At 35.7% G+C, this 24,523-nt stretch overlaps 5 non-coding genes across 5 annotated transcripts; all 5 read left to right on the plus strand.

Annotated features, from left to right (window-relative positions):
* The first annotated feature begins 7,195 nt into the window (after positions 1 to 7,195).
* On the plus strand, positions 7,196 to 7,288 carry TRNAI-UAU (transfer RNA isoleucine (anticodon UAU)). Its single transcript is given in 2 exon segments — positions 7,196 to 7,233; positions 7,253 to 7,288. It is a non-coding gene; the product is annotated as a tRNA-Ile (tRNA).
* Positions 7,289 to 12,602: 5,314 nt separating this feature from the next.
* Positions 12,603 to 12,695, plus strand: TRNAI-UAU (transfer RNA isoleucine (anticodon UAU)). The gene is given in 2 exon segments: positions 12,603 to 12,640; positions 12,660 to 12,695. It is a non-coding gene; the product is annotated as a tRNA-Ile (tRNA).
* A 1,710-nt stretch (positions 12,696 to 14,405) lies between these two features.
* On the plus strand, positions 14,406 to 14,498 carry TRNAI-UAU (transfer RNA isoleucine (anticodon UAU)). Its single transcript is given in 2 exon segments — positions 14,406 to 14,443; positions 14,463 to 14,498. It is a non-coding gene; the product is annotated as a tRNA-Ile (tRNA).
* A 3,517-nt stretch (positions 14,499 to 18,015) lies between these two features.
* TRNAI-UAU (transfer RNA isoleucine (anticodon UAU)) lies at positions 18,016 to 18,108 on the plus strand. Its single transcript is given in 2 exon segments — positions 18,016 to 18,053; positions 18,073 to 18,108. It is a non-coding gene; the product is annotated as a tRNA-Ile (tRNA).
* Positions 18,109 to 20,724: 2,616 nt separating this feature from the next.
* On the plus strand, positions 20,725 to 20,817 carry TRNAI-UAU (transfer RNA isoleucine (anticodon UAU)). Its single transcript is given in 2 exon segments — positions 20,725 to 20,762; positions 20,782 to 20,817. It is a non-coding gene; the product is annotated as a tRNA-Ile (tRNA).
* Positions 20,818 to 24,523: the final 3,706 nt, after the last annotated feature.

Here is a 24,523-nt window from a genome sequence, read left to right on the forward strand (position 1 = left end):
ATCGGTCAGCGCGCGGTACTTGTAAAACAGTATCTGTTGAGCAATACCGACGTTGTGAGTTTGAGCCTCACCTGGATCAGCTTTGTATACTGTTTTTTTTCCTTTTCTTATGTCATTTGTCATTGATTATAAACTGCTACCTTAATATTTAATATGATATTACAAAGGATGGAAAAAAGAAAGAAAAAACACAAACATGATTGTGCATTTAAGTTGTCAGCACACATCTGCTTTGGTTCAAATGCACTGCATATCTTCCTTCAGTCAGCCAACAAAACAGCAATGGAAAAGATTAACATACTGTTGGTAAAGCAGTTGCATCAAATTGATTTTCTGCAATATAGCATGATAATCCATACTGACAGCTCTGGATAGTACCAGCACATTTCTTGCTGGACTTGGTAATGCAAAGAACACATTAAACAGCTTCACTTTTTTTCAAAAATAAATAATTGACTATTAAAAACCTATCAGTCTTAAATAAGGACATCAGTAAGCACCACTGGCATAATGGATAAGGCACTGTTCTCCTAAGCCAGTGGTTGTGGGTTTAAGTCCCGTCTGAGTTGGAAGTCATTACAGCAAGTGTCTCATCACTAGAGTTGATATTTTATCCTTGCTTGAACTGTACAACAATCTTGCAGTGTTTAGCTTGCAAAAAATGACCACAGAAGCAAAAAATGACATTTATTATGATAACACTGTTGTTGTTTTTTTTAAACCTTTTCTATCAATGTGGACAGCTTATTCAAGTGCCATCTGGCATGCACATTCATTTGTTTATCATCATTCATCACCAAAAATTATTTTCTTTTTCAATTCTTATGACTGTACTGATTGTATTGAATAAAATCCACATCTAGCATAACCAACTGATGCTGCTGAGAGCTCCAGTGGCGCAATTGGTCAGTGCGCAGTACTAATAAGACAGTATCTGTTGAACAATACCGAGGTTGTGAGTTCAAGCCTCACCTTAAGAAGCTTTGTTTACTATTTTTTTCTTTTTCTTATGTCAATAGTCATTGATTATAAACTGCTACCTTAATATTTAATATGATATTACAAAGGATGGAAGAAAGAAAGAAAAAACACAAACATGAGTTTGTATTTCAGTTGTCAGTACACACCTGCTTTGGTTCAAATGCACTGCATATCTTCCTTCAGTCAGCCAACAAAACATCAATGGAAAACATTAACATACTGTTGGTAAAGCAGTTGTATCAAATTGATTTTCTGCAATATAGCATTATAATCCATACTGACAGCTCTGGATAGTACCAGCACATTTCTTGCTGGACTTGGTAATGCAAAGAACATAGTAAACAGCTTCACTTTTTCTCAAAAATAAATAATTGACTATTAAAAACCTAACAGTCTTAAATAAGTACATCAGTAAGCACCACTGGCATAATGGATAAGTCACTGTACTCCTAAGCCAGTGGTTGTGGGTCCAAGTCTCATCTGGGGTGGAAGTAATTACAGCAAGTGTCTCATCACTAGAGTTGATATTTTATCCTTGCTTCAACTGTAAAATAGTCTTGCAGTGTCTAGCTTGTAAAAAATGACCACAGAAGCTAAAATATGACATTTATTATGATATCATTGTTGTTGTTTTTTTGAAACCTTTTCTATCACCATGGACAGCTTATTCAAGTGCCATCTGGCATGCACGTTCGTTTGTTGCTCATCATTCATCACCAAAAATGATTTTCTTTTTCAATTCTTATGACTGTACTGATTGTATTGAATAAAGTCCACATCTAGCATAACCAACTGATGCTGCTAAGTGCTCCAGTGGCGCAATTGGTCAGCACGCGGTACTTATAAGACAGTATCTTTTGAGCAATGCTGAGGTTGTGAGTTCAAGCCTCACCTGGAGCAACTTTGCTTACTATTTTTTTTCTTTTTCTTATGTCAATAGTCATTGATTATAATCTGCTACCTTAATATTTAATTAAGAAAGAAGGATGAAAGAAAGAAAGAAAAAACACAAACATAAGTTTGTATTTAAGTTGTCAGCACACATCTGCTTTGGTTCAAATGCACTGCATATATTCCTTAAGTCAGCCAACAAAACAGCAATGGAAAAGATTAAAATACTGTTGGTAAAGCAGTTGCATCAAATTGATTTTCTGCAATATAGCATGATAATCCATACTGACAGCTCTGGATAGCACCAGCACATTTCTTGCTGGACTTGGTAATGCAAAGAACACAGTAAACAGCTTCACTTTTTCATCTAAAATAAATAATTGACTATTAAAAACCTATCAGTCTTAAAAAAGAACATCAGTAAGCACCACTGGCATAATGGATAAGTCACTTTTCTCCTAAGCCAGTGGTTGTGGGATTTAAGTCCCGTCTGAGTTGGAAGTCATTACAGCAAGTGTCTCATCACTAGAGTTGATATTTTATCCTTGTTTCAACTGTACAACAGTCTTGCAGTGTCTAGCTTGTAAAAAATGACACAGAAGCTAAAATATTACATTTATTATGATAACACTGTTGTTGTTTTTTTAAAACCTTTTCTATCACCGTGGACAGCTTATTCAAGTGCCATCTGGCATGCACGTTCGTTTGTTGCTCATCATTCATCACCAAAAATGATTTTCGTTTTCAATTCTTATGACTGTACTGATTGTATTGAATAAAATCCACATCTAGCATAACCAACTAATGCTGCTAAGTGTTCCAGCGGCGCAATCGGTCAGCGCGCGGTACTTGTAAAACAGTATCTGTTGAGCAATACCGAGGTTGTGAGTTTAAGCCTCACCTGGATCAGCTTTGTATACTGTTTTTTTTTCCTTTTCTTATGTCATTAGTCATTGATTATAAACTGCTACCTTAATATTTAATATGATATTACAAAGGATGGAAGAAAGAAAGAAAAAACACAAACATGATTCTGCATTTAAGTTGTCAGCACACATCTGCTTTGGTTCAAATGCACTGCATATCTTCCTTCAGTCAGCCAACAAAACAGCAATGGAAAAGAATAACATACTGTTGGTAAAGCAGTTGCATCAAATTGATTTTCTGCAGTATAGCATGATAATTTATACTGACAGCTCTGGATAGTACCAGCACATTTCTTGCTGGACTTGGTAATGCAAAGAACACAGTAAACAGCTTCACATTTTCTCAAAAATAAATAATTGACTATTAAAAACCTATCAGTCTTAAATAAGGAGATCAGTAAGCACCACTGGCATAATGGATAAGGCACTGTTCTCCTAAGCCAGTGGTTGTGGGATTTAAGTCCCGTCTGAGTTGGAAGTCATTACAGCAAGTGTCTCATCACTAGAGTTGATATTTTATCCTTGCTTCAACTGTACAACAGTCTTGCAGTGTTTAGCTTGCAAAAAATGACCACAGAAGCTAAAATATGACATTTATTTTGATAACATTGTTGTTGTTTTTTTTTAAACCTTTTCTATCACCGTGGACAGCTTATTCAAGTGCCATCTGGCATGCACGTTCATTTGTTGCTCATCATTCATCACAAAAAATTATTTTCTTTTTCAATTCTTATGACTGTACTGATTGTATTGAATAAAATCCACATCTAGCATAACCAACTGATGCTGCTAAGTGCTCCAGTGGCGCAATCGGTTAGTGCACGGTACTTATAAGACTATCTGTTGAGCAATGCCAAGGTTGTGAGTTCAAGCCTCACCTGGAGCAGCTTTGTTTACTGTTTTTTTCTTTTTCTTATGTCAATAGTCATTGATTATAAACTGCTACCTTAATATTTAATATGATATTACAAAGGATGGAAGAAAGAAAGAAAAAACACAAACATGATTCTGCATTTAAGTTGTCAGCACACATCTGCTTTGGTTCAAATGCACTGCATATCTTCCTTCAGTCAGCCAACAAAACAGCAATGGAAAAGAATAACATACTGTTGGTAAAGCAGTTGCATCAAATTGATTTTCTGCAGTATAGCATGATAATCCATACTGACAGCTCTGTATAGTACCAGCACATTTCTTGCTGGACTTGGTAATGCAAAGAACACAGTAAACAGCTTCACTTTTTCTCAAAAATAAATAATTGACTATTAAAAACCTATCAGTCTTAAATAAGAAGATCAGTAAGCACCACTGGTATAATGGATAAGGCACTGTTCTCCTAAGCCAGTGGTTGTGGGATTTAAGTCCCGTCTGAGTTGGAAGTCATTACAGCAAGTGTCTCATCACTAGAGTTGATATTTTATCCTTGCTTCATCTGTACAACAGTCTTGCAGTGTTTAGCTTGCAAAAAATGACCACAGAAGCTAAAATATGGCATTTATTATGATAACACTGTTGTTGTTTTTTTAAAACCTTTTCTATCACCGTGGACAGCTTATTCAAGTGCCATCTGGCATGCACGTTCGTTTGTTGCTCATCATTCATCACCAAAAATGATTTTCCTTTTCAATTCTTATGACTGTACTGATTGTATTGAATAAAATCCACATCTAGCATAACCAACTAATGCTGCTAAGTGTTCCAGCGGCGCAATCGGTCAGCGCGCGGTACTTGTAAAACAGTATCTGTTGAGCAATACCGAGGTTGTGAGTTTAAGCCTCACCTGGATCAGCTTTGCATTCTGTTTTTTTTCCTTTTCTTATGTCATTAGTCTTTGATTATAAACTGCTACCTTAATATTTAATATGATATTACAAAGGATGGAAAAAAGAAAGAAAAAACACAAACATGATTGTGCATTTAAGTTTTCAGCACACATCTGCTTTGGTTCAAATGCACTGCATATCTTCCTTCAGTCAGCCAACAAAACAGCAATGGAAAAGATTAACATACTGTTGGTAAAGCAGTTGCATCAAATTGATTTTCTGCAATATAGCATGATAATCCATACTGACAGCTCTGGATAGTACCAGCACATTTCTTGCTGGACTTGGTAATGCAAAGAACACATTAAACAGCTTCACTTTTTTTCAAAAATAAATATTTGACTATTAAAAACCTATCAGTCTTAAATAAGGAGATCAGTAAGCACCACTGGCATAATGGATAAGGCACTGTTCTCCTAAGCCAGTGGTTGTGGGTTTAAGTCCCGTCTGAGTTGGAAGTCATTACAGCAAGTGTCTCATCAGTAGAGTTGATATTTTATCCTTGCTTGAACTGTACAACAATCTTGCAGTGTTTAGCTTGCAAAAAATGACCACAGAAGCAAAAAATGACATTTATTATGATAACACTGTTGTTGTTTTTTTTAAACCTTTTCTATCAACGTGGACAGCTTATTCAAGTGCCATCTGGCATGCACATTCGTTTGTTGCTCATCATTCATCACCAAATATGATTTTCGTTTTCAATTCTTATGACTGTACTGATTGTATTGAATAAAATCCACATCTAGCATAACCAACTAATGCTGCTAAGTGTTCCAGCGGCGCAATCGGTCAGCGCGCGGTACTTGTAAAACAGTATCTGTTGAGCAATACCGAGGTTGTGAGTTTAAGCCTCACCTGGATCAGCTTTGCATACTGTTTTTTTTCCTTTTCTTATGTCATTAGTCATTGATTATAAACTGCTACCTTAATATTTAATATGATATTACAAAGGATGGAAAAAAGAAAGAAAAAACACAAACATGATTGTGCATTTAAGTTGTCAGCACACATCTGCTTTGGTTCAAATGCACTGCATATCTTCCTTCAGTCAGCCAACAAAACAGCAATGGAAAAGATTAACATACTGTTGGTAAAGCAGTTGCATCAAATTGATTTTCTGCAATATAGCATGATAATCCATACTGACAGCTCTGGATAGTACCAGCACATTTCTTGCTGGATTTGGTAATGCAAAGAACACATTAAACAGCTTCACTTTTTTTCAAAAATAAATATTTGACTATTAAAAACCTATCAGTCTTAAATAAGGACATCAGTAAGCACCACTGGCATAATGGATAAGGCACTGTTCTCCTAAGCCAGTGGTTGTGGGTTTAAGTCCCGTCTGAGTTGGAAGTCATTACAGCAAGTGTCTCATCAGTAGAGTTGATATTTTATCCTTGCTTGAACTGTACAACAATCTTGCAGTGTTTAGCTTGCAAAAAATGACCACAGAAGCAAAAAATGACATTTATTATGATAACACTGTTGTTGTTTTTTTTAAACCTTTTCTATCAACGTGGACAGCTTATTCAAGTGCCATCTGGCATGCACATTCATTTTTTATCATCATTCATCACCAAAAATGATTTTCTTTTTCAATTCTTATGACTGTACTTATTGTATTGAATAAAATCCACATCTAGCATAACCAACTGATGCTGCTAAGTGCTCCAGTGGTGCAATTGGTCAGTGCGCAGTACTAATAAGACAGTATCTGTTGAGCAATACCGAGGTTGTGAGTTCAAGCCTCACCTTGAGAAGCTTTGTTTACTATTTTTTTCTTTTTCTTATGTCAATAGTCATTGATTATAAACTGCTACCTTAATATTTAATATGATATTACAAAGGATGGAAGAAAGAAAGAAAAAACACAAACATGAGTTTGTATTTCAGTTGTCAGTACACACCTGCTTTGGTTCAAATGCACTGCATATCTTCCTTCAGTCAGCCAACAAAACATCAATGGAAAACATTAACATACTGTTGGTAAAGCAGTTGCATCAAATTGATTTTCTGCAATATAGCATTATAATCCATACTGACAGCTCTGGATAGTACCAGCACATTTCTTGCTGGACTTGGTAAAGCAAAGAACACAGTAAACAGCTTCACTTTTTCTCAAAAATAAATAATTGACTATTAAAAACCTAACAGTCTTAAATAAGTACATCAGTAAGCACCACTGGCATAATGGATAAGTCACTGTACTCCTAAGCCAGTGGTTGTGGGTCCAAGTCTCATCTGGGGTGGAAGTAATTACAGCAAGTGTCTCATCACTAGAGTTGATATTTTATCCTTGCTTCAACTGTAAAATAGTCTTGCAGTGTCTAGCTTGTAAAAAATGACCACAGAAGCTAAAATATGACATTTATTATGATATCATTGTTGTTGTTTTTTTGAAACCTTTTCTATCACCATGGACAGCTTATTCAAGTGCCATCTGGCATGCACGTTCGTTTGTTGCTCATCATTCATCACCAAAAATGATTTTCTTTTTCAATTCTTATGACTGTACTGATTGTATTGAATAAAGTCCACATCTAGCATAACCAACTGATGCTGCTAAGTGCTCCAGTGGCGCAATTGGTCAGCGCGCGGTACTTATAAGACAGTTTCTGTTGAGCAATGCCGAGGTTGTGAGTTCAAGCCTCACCTGGAGCAGCTTTGCTTACTGTTTTTTTTCTTTATCTTATGTCAATAGTCATTGATTATAATCTGCGACCTTAATATTTAATTAAGAAAGAAGAATGAAAGAAAGAAAGAAAAAACACAAACATGAGTTTGTATTTAAGTTGTCAGCACACATCTGCTTTGGTTCAAATGCACTGCATATATTCCTTAAGTCAGCCAACAAAACAGCAATGGAAAAGATTAAAATACTGTTGGTAAAGCAGTTGCATCAAATTGATTTTCTGCAATATAGCATGATAATCCATACTGACAGCTCTGGATAGCACCAGCACATTTCTTGCTGGACTTGGTAATGCAAAGAACACAGTAAACAGCTTCACTTTTTCATCTAAAATAAATAATTGACTATTAAAAACCTATCAGTCTTAAAAAGGAACATCAGTAAGCACCGCTGGCATAATGGATAAGTCACTGTTCTCCTAAGCCAGTGGTTGTGGGATTTAAGTCCCGTCTGAGTTGGAAGTCATTACAGCAAGTGTCTCATCACTAGAGTTGATATTTTATCCTTGTTTCAACTGTAAAACAGTCTTGCAGTGTCTAGCTTGTAAAAAATGACAACAGAAGCTAAAATATAACATTTATTATGATATCATTGTTGTTGTTTTTTTTAAAACCTTTTCTATCACCGTGGACAGCTTATTCAAGTGCCATCTGGCATGCACATTCATTTGTTTATCATCATTCATCACCAAAAATTATTTTCTTTTTCAATTCTTATGACTGTACTGATTGTAATGAATAAAATCCACATCTAGCATAACCAACTGATGCTGCTAAGTGCTCCAGTGGCGCAATTGGTCAGTGCGCAGTACTTATAAGACAGTATCTGTTGAGCAATGCCAAGGTTGTGAGTTCAAGCCTCACCTGAAGCAGCTTTGTTTACTATTTTTTTCTTTTTCTTATGTCAATAGTCATTGATTATAAACTGCTACCTTAATATTTAATATGATATTACAAAGGATGGAAGAATGAAAGAAAAAACACAAACATTATTGTGCATTTAAGTTGTCAGCACACATCTGCTTTGGTTCAAATGCACTGCATATCTTCCTTCAGTCAGCCAACAAAACAGCAATGGAAAAGATTAACATACTGTTGGTAAAGCAGTTACATCAAATTGATTTTCTGCAATATAGCATGATAATCCATACTGACAGCTCTGGATAGTACCAGCACATTTCTTGCTGGACTTGGTAATGCAAAGAACACAGTAAACAGCTTCATTTTTTCTCAAAAATAAATAATTGACTATTAAAAACCTAACAGTCTTAAATAAGAACATCAGTAAGCACCACTGACATAATGGATAAGTCACTGTCCTCCTAAGCCAGTGGTTGTGGGTCCAAGTCCCATCTTGGTGGAAGTCATTACAGCAAGTGTCTCATCAGTATAGTTGATATTTTATCCTTGCTTCAACTGTAAAACAGTCTTGCAGTGTACAGTTTGTAAAACATTACCACAGAAGCTAAACTATGACATTTATTATGATATCAATGTTGTTGTTTTTTTTTAAACCTTTTCTATCACCGTGGACAGCTTATTCAAGTGCCATCTGGCATGCACGTTCGTTTGTTGCTCATCATTCATCACCAAAAATGATTTTCTTTTTCAATTCTTATGACTGTACTGATTGTATTGAATAAAATCCACATCTAGCATAACCAACTAATGCTGCTAAGTGCTCCAGTGGTGCAATTGGTCAGCGCGCGGTACTTATAAGACAGTATCTGTTGAGCAATGCTGAGGTTGTGAGTTCAAGCCTCACCTAGAGCAGCTTTGTTTACTGTTTTTTTTTCTTTTTTTATGTCAATAGTCATTGATTATAATCTGCTACCTTAATATTTAATATGATATTACAAAGGATGGAAGAAAGAAAGAAAAAACACGAACATGAGTTTGTATTTACGTTGTCAGCACACATCTGCTTTGGTCCAAATGCACTGCATATCTTCCTTAAGTCAGCCAACAAAACAGCAATGGAAAAGATTAACATACTGTTGGTAAAGCAGTTGCATCAAATTGATTTTCTGCAATATAGCATGATAATCCATACTGACAGCTCTGTATAGTACCAGCACATTTCTTGCTGGACTTGGTAATGCAAAGAACACAGTAAACAGCTTCACTTTTTATCAAAAATAAATAATTGACTATTAAAAACCTATCAGTCTTAAATAAGGAGATCAGTAAGCACCAGTGGCATAATGGATAAGGCACTGTTCTCCTAAGCCATTGGTTGTGGGATTTAAGTCCCATCTGAGTTGGAAGTCATTACAGCAAGTGTCTCATCACTAGAGTTGATATTTTATCCTTGCTTCAACTGTACAACAGTCTTGCAGTGTTTAGCTTGCAAAAAATGACCACAGAAGCTAAAATATGACATTTATTATGATAACATTGTTGTTGTTTTTTTTAAACCTTTTCTATCACCGTGGACAGCTTATTCAAGTGCCATCTGGCATGCACGTTCGTTTGTTGCTCATCATTCATCACCAAAAATTATTTTCTTTTTCAATTCTTATGACTGTACTGATTGTATTGAATAAAATCCACATCTAGCATAACCAACTGATGCTGCTAAGTGCTCCAGCGGCGCAATCGGTCAGTGCGCGGTACTTATAAGACTATCTGTTGAGCAATGCCAAGGTTGTGAGTTCAAGCCTCACCTGGAGCAGCTTTGTTTACTGTTTTTTTCTTTTTCTTATGTCAATAGTCATTGATTATAAACTGCTACCTTAATATTTAATATGATATTACAAAGGATGGAAGAAAGAAAGAAAAAACACAAACATGATTCTGCATTTAAGTTGTCAGCACACATCTGCTTTGGTTCAAATGCACTGCATATCTTCCTTCAGTCAGCCAACAAAACAGCAATGGAAAAGAATAACATACTGTTGGTAAAGCAGTTGCATCAAATTGATTTTCTGCAGTATAGCATGATAATCCATACTGACAGCTCTGTATAGTACCAGCACATTTCTTGCTGGACTTGGTAATGCAAAGAACACAGTAAACAGCTTCACTTTTTCTCAAAAATAAATAATTGACTATTAAAAACCTATCAGTCTTAAATAAGGAGATCAGTAAGCACCACTGGCATAATGGATAAGGCACTGTTCTCCTAAGCCAGTGGTTGTGGGATTTAAGTCCCGTCTGAGTTGGAAGTCATTACAGCAAGTGTCTCATCACTAGAGTTGATATTTTATCCTTGCTTCATCTGTACAACAGTCTTGCAGTGTTTAGCTTGCAAAAAATGACCACAGAAGCTAAATATGACATTTATTATGATAACACTGTTGTTGTTTTTTTAAAACCTTTTCTATCACCGTGGACAGCTTATTCAAGTGCCATCTGGCATGCACGTTCGTTTGTTGCTCATCATTCATCACCAAAAATGATTTTCCTTTTCAATTCTTATGACTGTACTGATTGTATTGAATAAAATCCACATCTAGCATAACCAACTAATGCTGCTAAGTGTTCCAGCGGCGCAATCGGTCAGCGCGCGGTACTTGTAAAACAGTATCTGTTGAGCAATACCGAGGTTGTGAGTTTAAGCCTCACCTGGATCAGCTTTGTATACTGTTTTTTTTCCTTTTCTTATGTCATTTGTCATTGATTATAAACTGCTACCTTAATATTTAATATGATATTACAAAGGATGGAAAAAAGAAAGAAAAAACACAAACATGATTGTGCATTTAAGTTGTCAGCACACATCTGCTTTGGTTCAAATGCACTGCATATCTTCCTTCAGTCAGCCAACAAAACAGCAATGGAAAAGATTAACATACTGTTGGTAAAGCAGTTGCATCAAATTGATTTTCTGCAATATAGCATGATAATCCATACTGACAGCTCTGGATAGTACCAGCACATTTCTTGCTGGACTTGGTAATGCAAAGAACACATTAAACAGCTTCACTTTTTTTCAAAAATAAATAATTGACTATTAAAAACCTATCAGTCTTAAATAAGGACATCAGTAAGCACCACTGGCATAATGGATAAGGCACTGTTCTCCTAAGCCAGTGGTTGTGGGTTTAAGTCCCGTCTGAGTTGGAAGTCATTACAGCAAGTGTCTCATCAGTAGAGTTGATATTTTATCCTTGCTTGAACTGTACAACAATCTTGCAGTGTTTAGCTTGCAAAAAATGACCACAGAAGCAAAAAATGACATTTATTATGATAACACTGTTGTTGTTTTTTTTAAACCTTTTCTATCAATGTGGACAGCTTATTCAAGTGCCATCTGGCATGCACATTCATTTGTTTATCATCATTCATCACCAAAAATGATTTTCTTTTTCAATTCTTATGACTGTACTGATTGTATTGAATAAAATCCACATCTAGCATAACCAACTGATGCTGCTAAGTACTCCAGTGGCGCAATTGGTCAGTGCGCAGTACTAATAAGACAGTATCTGTTGAGCAATATCGAGGTTGTGAGTTCAAGCCTCACCTTAAGAAGCTTTGTTTACTGTTTTTTTCTTTTTCTTATGTCAATAGTCATTGATTATAAACTGCTACCTTAATATTTAATATGATATTACAAAGGATGGAAGAAAGAAAGAAAAAACACAAACATGAGTTTGTATTTCAGTTGTCAGTACACACCTGCTTTGGTTCAAATGCACTGCATATCTTCCTTCAGTCAGCCAACAAAACATCAATGGAAAACATTAACATACTGTTGGTAAAGCAGTTGCATCAAATTGATTTTCTGCAATATAGCATTATAATCCATACTGACAGCTCTGGATAGTACCAGCACATTTCTTGCTGGACTTGGTAATGCAAAGAACATAGTAAACAGCTTCACTTTTTCTCAAAAATAAATAATTGACTATTAAAAACCTAACAGTCTTAAATAAGTACATCAGTAAGCACCACTGGCATAATGGATAAGTCACTGTACTCCTAAGCCAGTGGTTGTGGGTCCAAGTCTCATCTGGGGTGGAAGTAATTACAGCAAGTGTCTCATCACTAGAGTTGATATTTTATCCTTGCTTCAACTGTAAAATAGTTTTGCAGTGTCTAGCTTGTAAAAAATGACCACAGAAGCTAAAATATGACATTTATTATGATATCATTGTTGTTGTTTTTTTGAAACCTTTTCTATCACCATGGACAGCTTATTCAAGTGCCATCTGGCATGCACGTTCGTTTGTTGCTCATCATTCATCACCAAAAATGATTTTCTTTTTCAATTCTTATGACTGTACTGATTGTATTGAATAAAGTCCACATCTAGCATAACCAACTGATGTTGCTAAGTGCTCCAGTGGCGCAATTGGTCAGCGCGCGGTACTTATAAGACAGTTTCTGTTGAGCAATGCCGAGGTTGTGAGTTCAAGCCTCACCTGGAGCAACTTTGCTTACTGTTTTTTTTCTTTATCTTATGTCAATAGTCATTGATTATAATCTGCTACCTTAATATTTAATTAAGAAAGAAGAATGAAAGAAAGAAAGAAAAAACACAAACATGAGTTTGTATTTAAGTTGTCAGCACACATCTGCTTTGGTTCAAATGCACTGCATATATTCCTTAAGTCAGCCAACAAAACAGCAATGGAAAAGATTAAAATACTGTTGGTAAAGCAGTTGCATCAAATTGATTTTCTGCAATATAGCATGATAATCCATACTGACAGCTCTGGATAGCACCAGCACATTTCTTGCTGGACTTGGTAATGCAAAGAACACAGTAAACAGCTTCACTTTTTCATCTAAAATAAATAATTGACTATTAAAAACCTATCAGTCTTAAAAAGGAACATCAGTAAGCACCGCTGGCATAATGGATAAGTCACTGTTCTCCTAAGCCAGTGGTTGTGGGATTTAAGTCCCGTCTGAGTTGGAAGTCATTACAGCAAGTGTCTCATCACTAGAGTTGATATTTTATCCTTGTTTCAACTGTAAAACAGTCTTGCAGTGTCTAGCTTGTAAAAAATGACAACAGAAGCTAAAATATAACATTTATTATGATATCATTGTTGTTGTTTTTTTTAAAACCTTTTCTATCACCGTGGACAGCTTATTCAAGTGCCATCTGGCATGCACATTCATTTGTTTATCATCATTCATCACCAAAAATGATTTTCTTTTTCAATTCTTATGACTGTACTGTTTGTAATGAATAAAATCCACATCTAGCATAACCAACTGATGCTGCTAAGTGCTCCAGTGGCGCAATTGGTCAGTGCGCAGTACTTATAAGACAGTATCTGTTGAGCAATGCCAAGGTTGTGAGTTCAAGCCTCACCTGGAGCAGCTTTGTTTACTATTTTTTTCTTTTTCTTATGTCAATAGTCATTGATTATAAACTGCTACCTTAATATTTAATATGATATTACAAAGGATGGAAGAATGAAAGAAAAAACACAAACATTATTGTGCATTTAAGTTGTCAGCACACATCTGCTTTGGTTCAAATGCACTGCATATCTTCCTTCAGTCAGCCAACAAAACAGCAATGGAAAAGATTAACATACTGTTGGTAAAGCAGTTACATCAAATTGATTTTCTGCAATATAGCATGATAATCCATACTGACAGCTCTGGATAGTACCAGCACATTTCTTGCTGGACTTGGTAATGCAAAGAACACAGTAAACAGCTTCACTTTTTCTCAAAAATAAATAATTGACTATTAAAAACCTAACAGTCTTAAATAAGAACATCAGTAAGCACCACTGACATAATGGATAAGTCACTGTCCTCCTAAGCCAGTGGTTGTGGGTCCAAGTCCCATCTTGGTGGAAGTCATTACAGCAAGTGTCTCATCAGTATAGTTGATATTTTATCCTTGCTTCAACTGTAAAACAGTCTTGCAGTGTACAGTTTGTAAAAAATTACCACAGAAGCTAAACTATGACATTTATTATGATATCAATGTTGTTGTTTTTTTTTAAACCTTTTCTATCACCGTGGACAGCTTATTTAAGTGCCATCTGGCATGCACGTTCGTTTGTTGCTCATCATTCATCACCAAAAATGATTTTCTTTTTCAATTCTTATGACTGTACTGATTGTATTGAATAAAATCCACATCTAGCATAACCAACTAATGCTGCTAAGTGCTCCAGTGGCGCAATTGGTCAGCGCGCGGTACTTATAAGACAGTATCTGTTGAGCAATGCTGAGGTTGTGAGTTCAAGCCTCACCTGGAGCAGCTTTGTTTACTGTTTTTTTTTCTTTTTCTTATGTCAATAGTCATTGATTCTAAACTGCTACCTTAATATTTAATATGATATTACAAAGGATGGAAGAAAGAAAGAAAAAACAAACACGAACATGAGTTTGTATTTACGTTGTCAGCACACAACTGCTTTGGTTCAAATGCACTGCATATCTTCCTTAAGTCAGCCAACAAAACAGCAATGGAAAAGATTAACATACTGTTGGTAAAGCAGTTGCATCAAATTGATTTTCTGCAATATAGCATGATAATCCATACTGACAGCTCTGTATAGTACCAGCACATTTCTTGCTGGACTTGGTAATGCAAAGAACACAGTAAACAGCTTCACTTTTTCTCAAAAATAAATAATTGACTATTAAAAACCTATCAGTCTTAAATAAGGAGATCAGTAAGCACCAGTGGCATAATGGATAAGGCACTGTTCTCCTAAGCCATTGGTTGTGGGATTTAAGTCCCATCTGAGTTGGAAGTCATTACAGCAAGTGTCTCATCACTAGAGTTGATATTTTATCCTTGCTTCAACTGTACAACAGTCTTGCAGTGTTTAGCTTGCAAAAAATGACCACAGAAGCTAAAATATGACATTTATTATGATAACATTGTTGTTGTTTTTTTTAAACCTTTTCTATCACCGTGGACAGCTTATTCAAGTGCCATCTGGCATGCACGTTCGTTTGTTGCTCATCATTCATCACCAAAAATTATTTTCTTTTTCAATTCTTATGACTGTACTGATTGTATTGAATAAAATCCACATCTAGCATAACCAACTGATGCTGCTAAGTGCTCCAGCGGCGCAATCGGTCAGTGCGCGGTACTTATAAGACTATCTGTTGAGCAATGCCAAGGTTGTGAGTTCAAGCCTCACCTGGAGCAGCTTTGTTTACTGTTTTTTTCTTTTTCTTATGTCAATAGTCATTGATTATAAACTGCTACCTTAATATTTAATATGATATTACAAAGGATGGAAGAAAGAAAGAAAAAACACAAACATGATTCTGCATTTAAGTTGTCAGCACACATCTGCTTTGGTTCAAATGCACTGCATATCTTCCTTCAGTCAGCCAACAAAACAGCAATGGAAAAGATTAACATACTGTTGGTAAAGCAGTTGCATCAAATTGATTTTCTGCAATATAGCATGATAATCCATACTGACAGCTCTGTATAGTACCAGCACATTTCTTGCTGGACTTGGTAATGCAAAGAACACAGTAAACAGCTTCACTTTTTCTCAAAAATAAATAATTGACTATTAAAAACCTATCAGTCTTAAATAAGGAGATCAGTAAGCACCAGTGGCATAATGGATAAGGCACTGTTCTCCTAAGCCATTGGTTGTGGGATTTAAGTCCCATCTGAGTTGGAAGTCATTACAGCAAGTGTCTCATCACTAGAGTTGATATTTTATCCTTGCTTCAACTGTACAACAGTCTTGCAGTGTTTAGCTTGCAAAAAATGACCACAGAAGCTAAAATATGACATTTATTATGATAACATTGTTGTTGTTTTTTTTAAACCTTTTCTATCACCGTGGACAGCTTATTCAAGTGCCATCTGGCATGCACGTTCGTTTGTTGCTCATCATTCATCACCAAAAATTATTTTCTTTTTCAATTCTTATGACTGTACTGATTGTATTGAATAAAATCCACATCTAGCATAACCAACTGATGCTGCTAAGTGCTCCAGCGGCGCAATCGGTCAGCGCGCGGTACTTGTAAAACAGTATCTGTTGAGCAATACCGAGGTTGTGAGTTTAAGCCTCACCTGGATCAGCTTTGTATACTGTTTTTTTTCCTTTTCTTATGTCATTTGTCATTGATTATAAACTGCTACCTTAATATTTAATATGATATTACAAAGGATGGAAAAAAGAAAGAAAAAACACAAACATGATTGTGCATTTAAGTTGTCAGCACACATCTGCTTTGGTTCAAATGCACTGCATATCTTCCTTCAGTCAGCCAACAAAACAGCAATGGAAAAGATTAACATACTGTTGGTAAAGCAGTTGCATCAAATTGATTTTCTGCAATATAGCATGATAATCCATACTGACAGCTCTGGATAGTACCAGCACATTTCTTGCTGGACTTGGTAATGCAAAGAACACATTAAACAGCTTCACTTTTTTTCAAAAATAAATAATTGACTATTAAAAACCTATCAGTCTTAAATAAGGACATCAGTAAGCACCACTGGCATAATGGATAAGGCACTGTTCTCCTAAGCCAGTGGTTGTGGGTTTAAGTCCCGTCTGAGTTGGAAGTCATTACAGCAAGTGTCTCATCAGTAGAGTTGATATTTTATCCTTGCTTGAACTGTACAACAATCTTGCAGTGTTTAGCTTGCAAAAAATGACCACAGAAGCAAAAAATGACATTTATTATGATAACACTGTTGTTGTTTTTTTTAAACCTTTTCTATCAATGTGGACAGCTTATTCAAGTGCCATCTGGCATGCACATTCATTTGTTTATCATCATTCATCACCAAAAATGATTTTCTTTTTCAATTCTTATGACTGTACTGATTGTATTGAATAAAATCCACATCTAGCATAACCAACTGATGCTGCTAAGTACTCCAGTGGCGCAATTGGTCAGTGCGCAGTACTAATAAGACAGTATCTGTTGAGCAATATCGAGGTTGTGAGTTCAAGCCTCACCTTAAGAAGCTTTGTTTACTGTTTTTTTCTTTTTCTTATGTCAATAGTCATTGATTATAAACTGCTACCTTAATATTTAATATGATATTACAAAGGATGGAAGAAAGAAAGAAAAAACACAAACATGAGTTTGTATTTCAGTTGTCAGTACACACCTGCTTTGGTTCAAATGCACTGCATATCTTCCTTCAGTCAGCCAACAAAACATCAATGGAAAACATTAACATACTGTTGGTAAAGCAGTTGCATCAAATTGATTTTCTGCAATATAGCATTATAATCCATACTGACAGCTCTGGATAGTACCAGCACATTTCTTGCTGGACTTGGTAATGCAAAGAACATAGTAAACAGCTTCACTTTTTCTCAAAAATAAATAATTGACTATTAAAAACCTAACAGTCTTAAATAAGTACATCAGTAAGCACCACTGGCATAATGGATAAGTCACTGTACTCCTAAGCCAGTGGTTGTGGGTCCAAGTCTCATCTGGGGTGGAAGTAATTACAGCAAGTGTCTCATCACTAGAGTTGATATTTTATCCTTGCTTCAACTGTAAAATAGTTTTGCAGTGTCTAGCTTGTAAAAAATGACCACAGAAGCTAAAATATGACATTTATTATGATATCATTGTTGTTGTTTTTTTGAAACCTTTTCTATCACCATGGACAGCTTATTCAAGTGCCATCTGGCATGCACGTTCGTTTGTTGCTCATCATTCATCACCAAAAATGATTTTCTTTTTCAATTCTTATGACTGTACTGATTGTATTGAATAAAGTCCACATCTAGCATAACCAACTGATGTTGCTAAGTGCTCCAGTGGCGCAATTGGTCAGCGCGCGGTACTTATAAGACAGTTTCTGTTGAGCAATGCCGAGGTTGTGAGTTCAAGCCTCACCTGGAGCAGCTTTGTTTACTGTTTTTTTTTCTTTTTTTATGTCAATAGTCATTGATTATAATCTGCTACCTTAATATTTAATATGATATTACAAAGGATGGAAGAAAGAAAGAAAAAACAAACACGAACATGAGTTTGTATTTACGTTGTCAGCACACAACTGCTTTGGTTCAAATGCACTGCATATCTTCCTTAAGTCAGCCAACAAAACAGCAATGGAAAAGATTAACATACTGTTGGTAAAGCAGTTGCATCAAATTGATTTTCTGCAATATAGCATGATAATCCATACTGACAGCTCTGTATAGTACCAGCACATTTCTTGCTGGACTTGGTAATGCAAAGAACACAGTAAACAGCTTCACTTTTTCTCAAAAATAAATAATTGACTATTAAAAACCTATCAGTCTTAAATAAGGAGATCAGTAAGCACCAGTGGCATAATGGATAAGGCACTGTTCTCCTAAGCCATTGGTTGTGGGATTTAAGTCCCATCTGAGTTGGAAGTCATTACAGCAAGTGTCTCATCACTAGAGTTGATATTTTATCCTTGCTTCAACTGTACAACAGTCTTGCAGTGTTTAGCTTGCAAAAAATGACCACAGAAGCTAAAATATGACATTTATTATGATAACATTGTTGTTGTTTTTTTTAAACCTTTTCTATCACCGTGGACAGCTTATTCAAGTGCCATCTGGCATGCACGTTCGTTTGTTGCTCATCATTCATCACCAAAAATTATTTTCTTTTTCAATTCTTATGACTGTACTGATTGTATTGAATAAAATCCACATCTAGCATAACCAACTGATGCTGCTAAGTGCTCCAGCGGCGCAATCGGTCAGCGCGCGGTACTTGTAAAACAGTATCTGTTGAGCAATACCGAGGTTGTGAGTTTAAGCCTCACCTGGATCAGCTTTGTATACTGTTTTTTTTCCTTTTCTTATGTCATTTGTCATTGATTATAAACTGCTACCTTAATATTTAATATGATATTACAAAGGATGGAAAAAAGAAAGAAAAAACACAAACATGATTGTGCATTTAAGTTGTCAGCACACATCTGCTTTGGTTCAAATGCACTGCATATCTTCCTTCAGTCAGCCAACAAAACAGCAATGGAAAAGATTAACATACTGTTGGTAAAGCAGTTGCATCAAATTGATTTTCTGCAATATAGCATGATAATCCATACTGACAGCTCTGGATAGTACCAGCACATTTCTTGCTGGACTTGGTAATGCAAAGAACACATTAAACAGCTTCACTTTTTTTCAAAAATAAATAATTGACTATTAAAAACCTATCAGTCTTAAATAAGGACATCAGTAAGCACCACTGGCATAATGGATAAGGCACTGTTCTCCTAAGCCAGTGGTTGTGGGTTTAAGTCCCGTCTGAGTTGGAAGTCATTACAGCAAGTGTCTCATCAGTAGAGTTGATATTTTATCCTTGCTTGAACTGTACAACAATCTTGCAGTGTTTAGCTTGCAAAAAATGACCACAGAAGCAAAAAATGACATTTATTATGATAACACTGTTGTTGTTTTTTTTAAACCTTTTCTATCAATGTGGACAGCTTATTCAAGTGCCATCTGGCATGCACATTCATTTGTTTATCATCATTCATCACCAAAAATGATTTTCTTTTTCAATTCTTATGACTGTACTGATTGTATTGAATAAAATCCACATCTAGCATAACCAACTGATGCTGCTAAGTGCTCCAGTGGCGCAATTGGTCAGTGCGCAGTACTAATAAGACAGTATCTGTTGAGCAATACCGAGGTTGTGAGTTCAAGCCTCACATTAAGAAGCTTTGTTTACTATTTTTTTCTTTTTCTTATGTCAATAGTCATTGATTATAAACTGCTACCTTAATATTTAATATGATATTACAAAGGATGGAAGAAAGAAAGAAAAAACACAAACATGAGTTTGTATTTCAGTTGTCAGTACACACCTGCTTTGGTTCAAATGCACTGCATATCTTCCTTCAGTCAGCCAACAAAACATCAATGGAAAACATTAACATACTGTTGGTAAAGCAGTTGCATCAAATTGATTTTCTGCAATATAGCATTATAATCCATACTGACAGCTCTGGATAGTACCAGCACATTTCTTGCTGGACTTGGTAATGCAAAGAACATAGTAAACAGCTTCACTTTTTCTCAAAAATAAATAATTGACTATTAAAAACCTAACAGTCTTAAATAAGTACATCAGTAAGCACCACTGGCATAATGGATAAGTCACTGTACTCCTAAGCCAGTGGTTGTGGGTCCAAGTCTCATCTGGGGTGGAAGTAATTACAGCAAGTGTCTCATCACTAGAGTTGATATTTTATCCTTGCTTCAACTGTAAAATAGTCTTGCAGTGTCTAGCTTGTAAAAAATGACCACAGAAGCTAAAATATGACATTTATTATGATATCATTGTTGTTGTTTTTTTGAAACCTTTTCTATCACCATGGACAGCTTATTCAAGTGCCATCTGGCATGCACGTTCGTTTGTTGCTCATCATTCATCACCAAAAATGATTTTCTTTTTCAATTCTTATGACTGTACTGATTGTATTGAATAAAGTCCACATCTAGCATAACCAACGGATGCTGCTAAGTGCTCCAGTGGCGCAATTGGTCAGCGCGCGGTACTTATAAGACAGTATCTGTTGAGCAATGCCGAGGTTGTGAGTTCAAGCCTCACCTGGAGCAACTTTGCTTACTGTTTTTTTTCTTTTTCTTATGTCAATAGTCATTGATTATAATCTGCTACCTTAATATTTAATTAAGAAAGAAGAATGAAAGAAAGAAAGAAAAAACACAAACATAAGTTTGTATTTAAGTTGTCAGCACACATCTGCTTTGGTTCAAATGCACTGCATATATTCCTTAAGTCAGCCAACAAAACAGCAATGGAAAAGATCAAAATACTGTTGGTAAAGCAGTTGCATCAAATTGATTTTCTGCAATATAGCATGATAATCCATACTGACAGCTCTGGATAGCACCAGCACATTTCTTGCTGGACTTGGTAATGCAAAGAACACAGTAAACAGCTTCACTTTTTCATCTAAAATAAATAATTGACTATTAAAAACCTATCAGTCTTAAAAAAGAACATCAGTAAGCACCACTGGCAAAATGGATAAGTCACTTTTCTCCTAAGCCAGTGGTTGTGGGATTTAAGTCCCGTCTGAGTTGGAAGTCATTACAGCAAGTGTCTCATCACTAGAGTTGATATTTTATCCTTGTTTCAACTGTACAACAGTCTTGCAGTGTCTAGCTTGTAAAAAATGACCACAGAAGCTAAAATATTACATTTATTATGATAACACTGTTGTTGTTTTTTTAAAACCTTTTCTATCACCGTGGACAGCTTATTCAAGTGCCATCTGGCATGCACGTTCGTTTGTTGCTCATCATTCATCACCAAAAATGGTTTTCGTTTTCAATTCTTATGACTGTACTGATTGTATTGAATAAAATCCACATCTAGCATAACCAACTAATGCTGCTAAGTGTTCCAGCGGCGCAATCGGTCAGCGCGCGGTACTTGTAAAACAGTATCTGTTGAGCAATACCGAGGTTGTGAGTTTAAGCCTCACCTGGATCAGCTTTGTATACTGTTTTTTTTCCTTTTCTTATGTCATTAGTCATTGATTATAAACTGCTACCTTAATATTTAATATGATATTACAAAGGATGGAAGAAAGAAAGAAAAAACACAAACATGATTCTGCATTTAAGTTGTCAGCACACATCTGCTTTGGTTCAAATGCACTGCATATCTTCCTTCAGTCAGCCAACAAAACAGCAATGGAAAAGAATAACATACTGTTGGTAAAGCAGTTGCATCAAATTGATTTTCTGCAGTATAGCATGATAATCCATACTGACAGCTCTGTATAGTACCAGCACATTTCTTGCTGGACTTGGTAATGCAAAGAACACAGTAAACAGCTTCACATTTTCTCAAAAATAAATAATTGACTATTAAAAACCTATCAGTCTTAAATAAGGAGATCAGTAAGCACCACTGGCATAATGGATAAGGCACTGTTCTCCTAAGCCAGTGGTTGTGGGATTTAAGTCCCGTCTGAGTTGGAAGTCATTACAGCAAGTGTCTCATCACTAGAGTTGATATTTTATCCTTGCTTCAACTGTACAACAGTCTTGCAGTGTTTAGCTTGCAAAAAATGACCACAGAAGCTAAAATATGACATTTATTTTGATAACATTGTTGTTGTTTTTTTTTAAACCTTTTCTATCACCGTGGACAGCTTATTCAAGTGCCATCTGGCATGCACGTTCATTTGTTGCTCATCATTCATCACCAAAAATTATTTTCTTTTTCAATTCTTATGACTGTACTGATTGTATTGAATAAAATCCACATCTAGCATAACCAACTGATGCTGCTAAGTGCTCCAGTGGCGCAATCGGTTAGTGCACGGTACTTATAAGACTATCTGTTGAGCAATGCCAAGGTTGTGAGTTCAAGCCTCACCTGGAGCAGCTTTGTTTACTGTTTTTTTCTTTTTCTTATGTCAATAGTCATTGATTATAAACTGCTACCTTAATATTTAATATGATATTACAAAGGATGGAAGAAAGAAAGAAAAAACACAAACATGATTCTGCATTTAAGTTGTCAGCACACATCTGCTTTGGTTCAAATGCACTGCATATCTTCCTTCAGTCAGCCAACAAAACAGCAATGGAAAAGAATAACATACTGTTGGTAAAGCAGTTGCATCAAATTGATTTTCTGCAGTATAGCATGATAATCCATACTGACAGCTCTGTATAGTACCAGCACATTTCTTGCTGGACTTGGTAATGCAAAGAACACAGTAAACAGCTTCACTTTTTCTCAAAAATAAATAATTGACTATTAAAAACCTATCAGTCTTAAATAAGGAGATCAGTAAGCACCACTGGCATAATGGATAAGGCACTGTTCTCCTAAGCCAGTGGTTGTGGGATTTAAGTCCCGTCTGAGTTGGAAGTCATTACAGCAAGTGTCTCATCACTAGAGTTGATATTTTATCCTTGCTTCATCTGTACAACAGTCTTGCAGTGTTTAGCTTGCAAAAAATTACCACAGAAGCTAAATATGACATTTATTATAACACTGTTGTTGTTTTTTTAAAACCTTTTCTATCACCGTGGACAGCTTATTCAAGTGCCATCTGGCATGCACGTTCGTTTGTTGCTCATCATTCATCACCAAAAATGATTTTCCTTTTCAATTCTTATGACTGTACTGATTGTATTGAATAAAATCCACATCTAGCATAACCAACTAATGCTGCTAAGTGTTCCAGCGGCGCAATCGGTCAGCGCGCGGTACTTGTAAAACAGTATCTGTTGAGCAATACCGAGGTTGTGAGTTTAAGCCTCACCTGGATCAGCTTTGTATACTGTTTTTTTTCCTTTTCTTATGTCATTTGTCATTGATTATAAACTGCTACCTTAATATTTAATATGATATTACAAAGGATGGAAAAAAGAAAGAAAAAACACAAACATGATTGTGCATTTAAGTTGTCAGCACACATCTGCTTTGGTTCAAATGCACTGCATATCTTCCTTCAGTCAGCCAACAAAACAGCAATGGAAAAGATTAACATACTGTTGGTAAAGCAGTTGCATCAAATTGATTTTCTGCAATATAGCATGATAATCCATACTGACAGCTCTGGATAGTACCAGCACATTTCTTGCTGGACTTGGTAATGCAAAGAACACATTAAACAGCTTCACTTTTTTTCAAAAATAAATAATTGACTATTAAAAACCTATCAGTCTTAAATAAGGACATCAGTAAGCACCACTGGCATAATGGATAAGGCACTGTTCTCCTAAGCCAGTGGTTGTGGGTTTAAGTCCCGTCTGAGTTGGAAGTCATTACAGCAAGTGTCTCATCAGTAGAGTTGATATTTTATCCTTGCTTGAACTGTACAACAATCTTGCAGTGTTTAGCTTGCAAAAAATGACCACAGAAGCAAAAAAATGACATTTATTATGATAACACTGTTGTTGTTTTTTTTTAAACCTTTTCTATCAATGTGGACAGCTTATTCAAGTGCCATCTGGCATGCACATTCATTTGTTTATCATCATTCATCACCAAAAATGATTTTCTTTTTCAATTCTTATGACTGTACTGATTGTATTGAATAAAATCCACATCTAGCATAACCAACTGATGCTGCTAAGTGCTCCAGTGGCGCAATTGGTCAGTGCGCAGTACTAATAAGACAGTATCTGTTGAGCAATACCGAGGTTGTGAGTTCAAGCCTCACCTTAAGTAGCTTTGTTTACTATTTTTTTCTTTTTCTTATGTCAATAGTCATTGATTATAAACTGCTACCTTAATATTTAATATGATATTACAAAGGATGGAAGAAAGAAA

Source organism: Pseudophryne corroboree, chromosome 11 (genome assembly GCF_028390025.1).
Source record: "Pseudophryne corroboree isolate aPseCor3 chromosome 11, aPseCor3.hap2, whole genome shotgun sequence".
NCBI lineage: Eukaryota > Metazoa > Chordata > Amphibia > Anura > Myobatrachidae > Pseudophryne > Pseudophryne corroboree.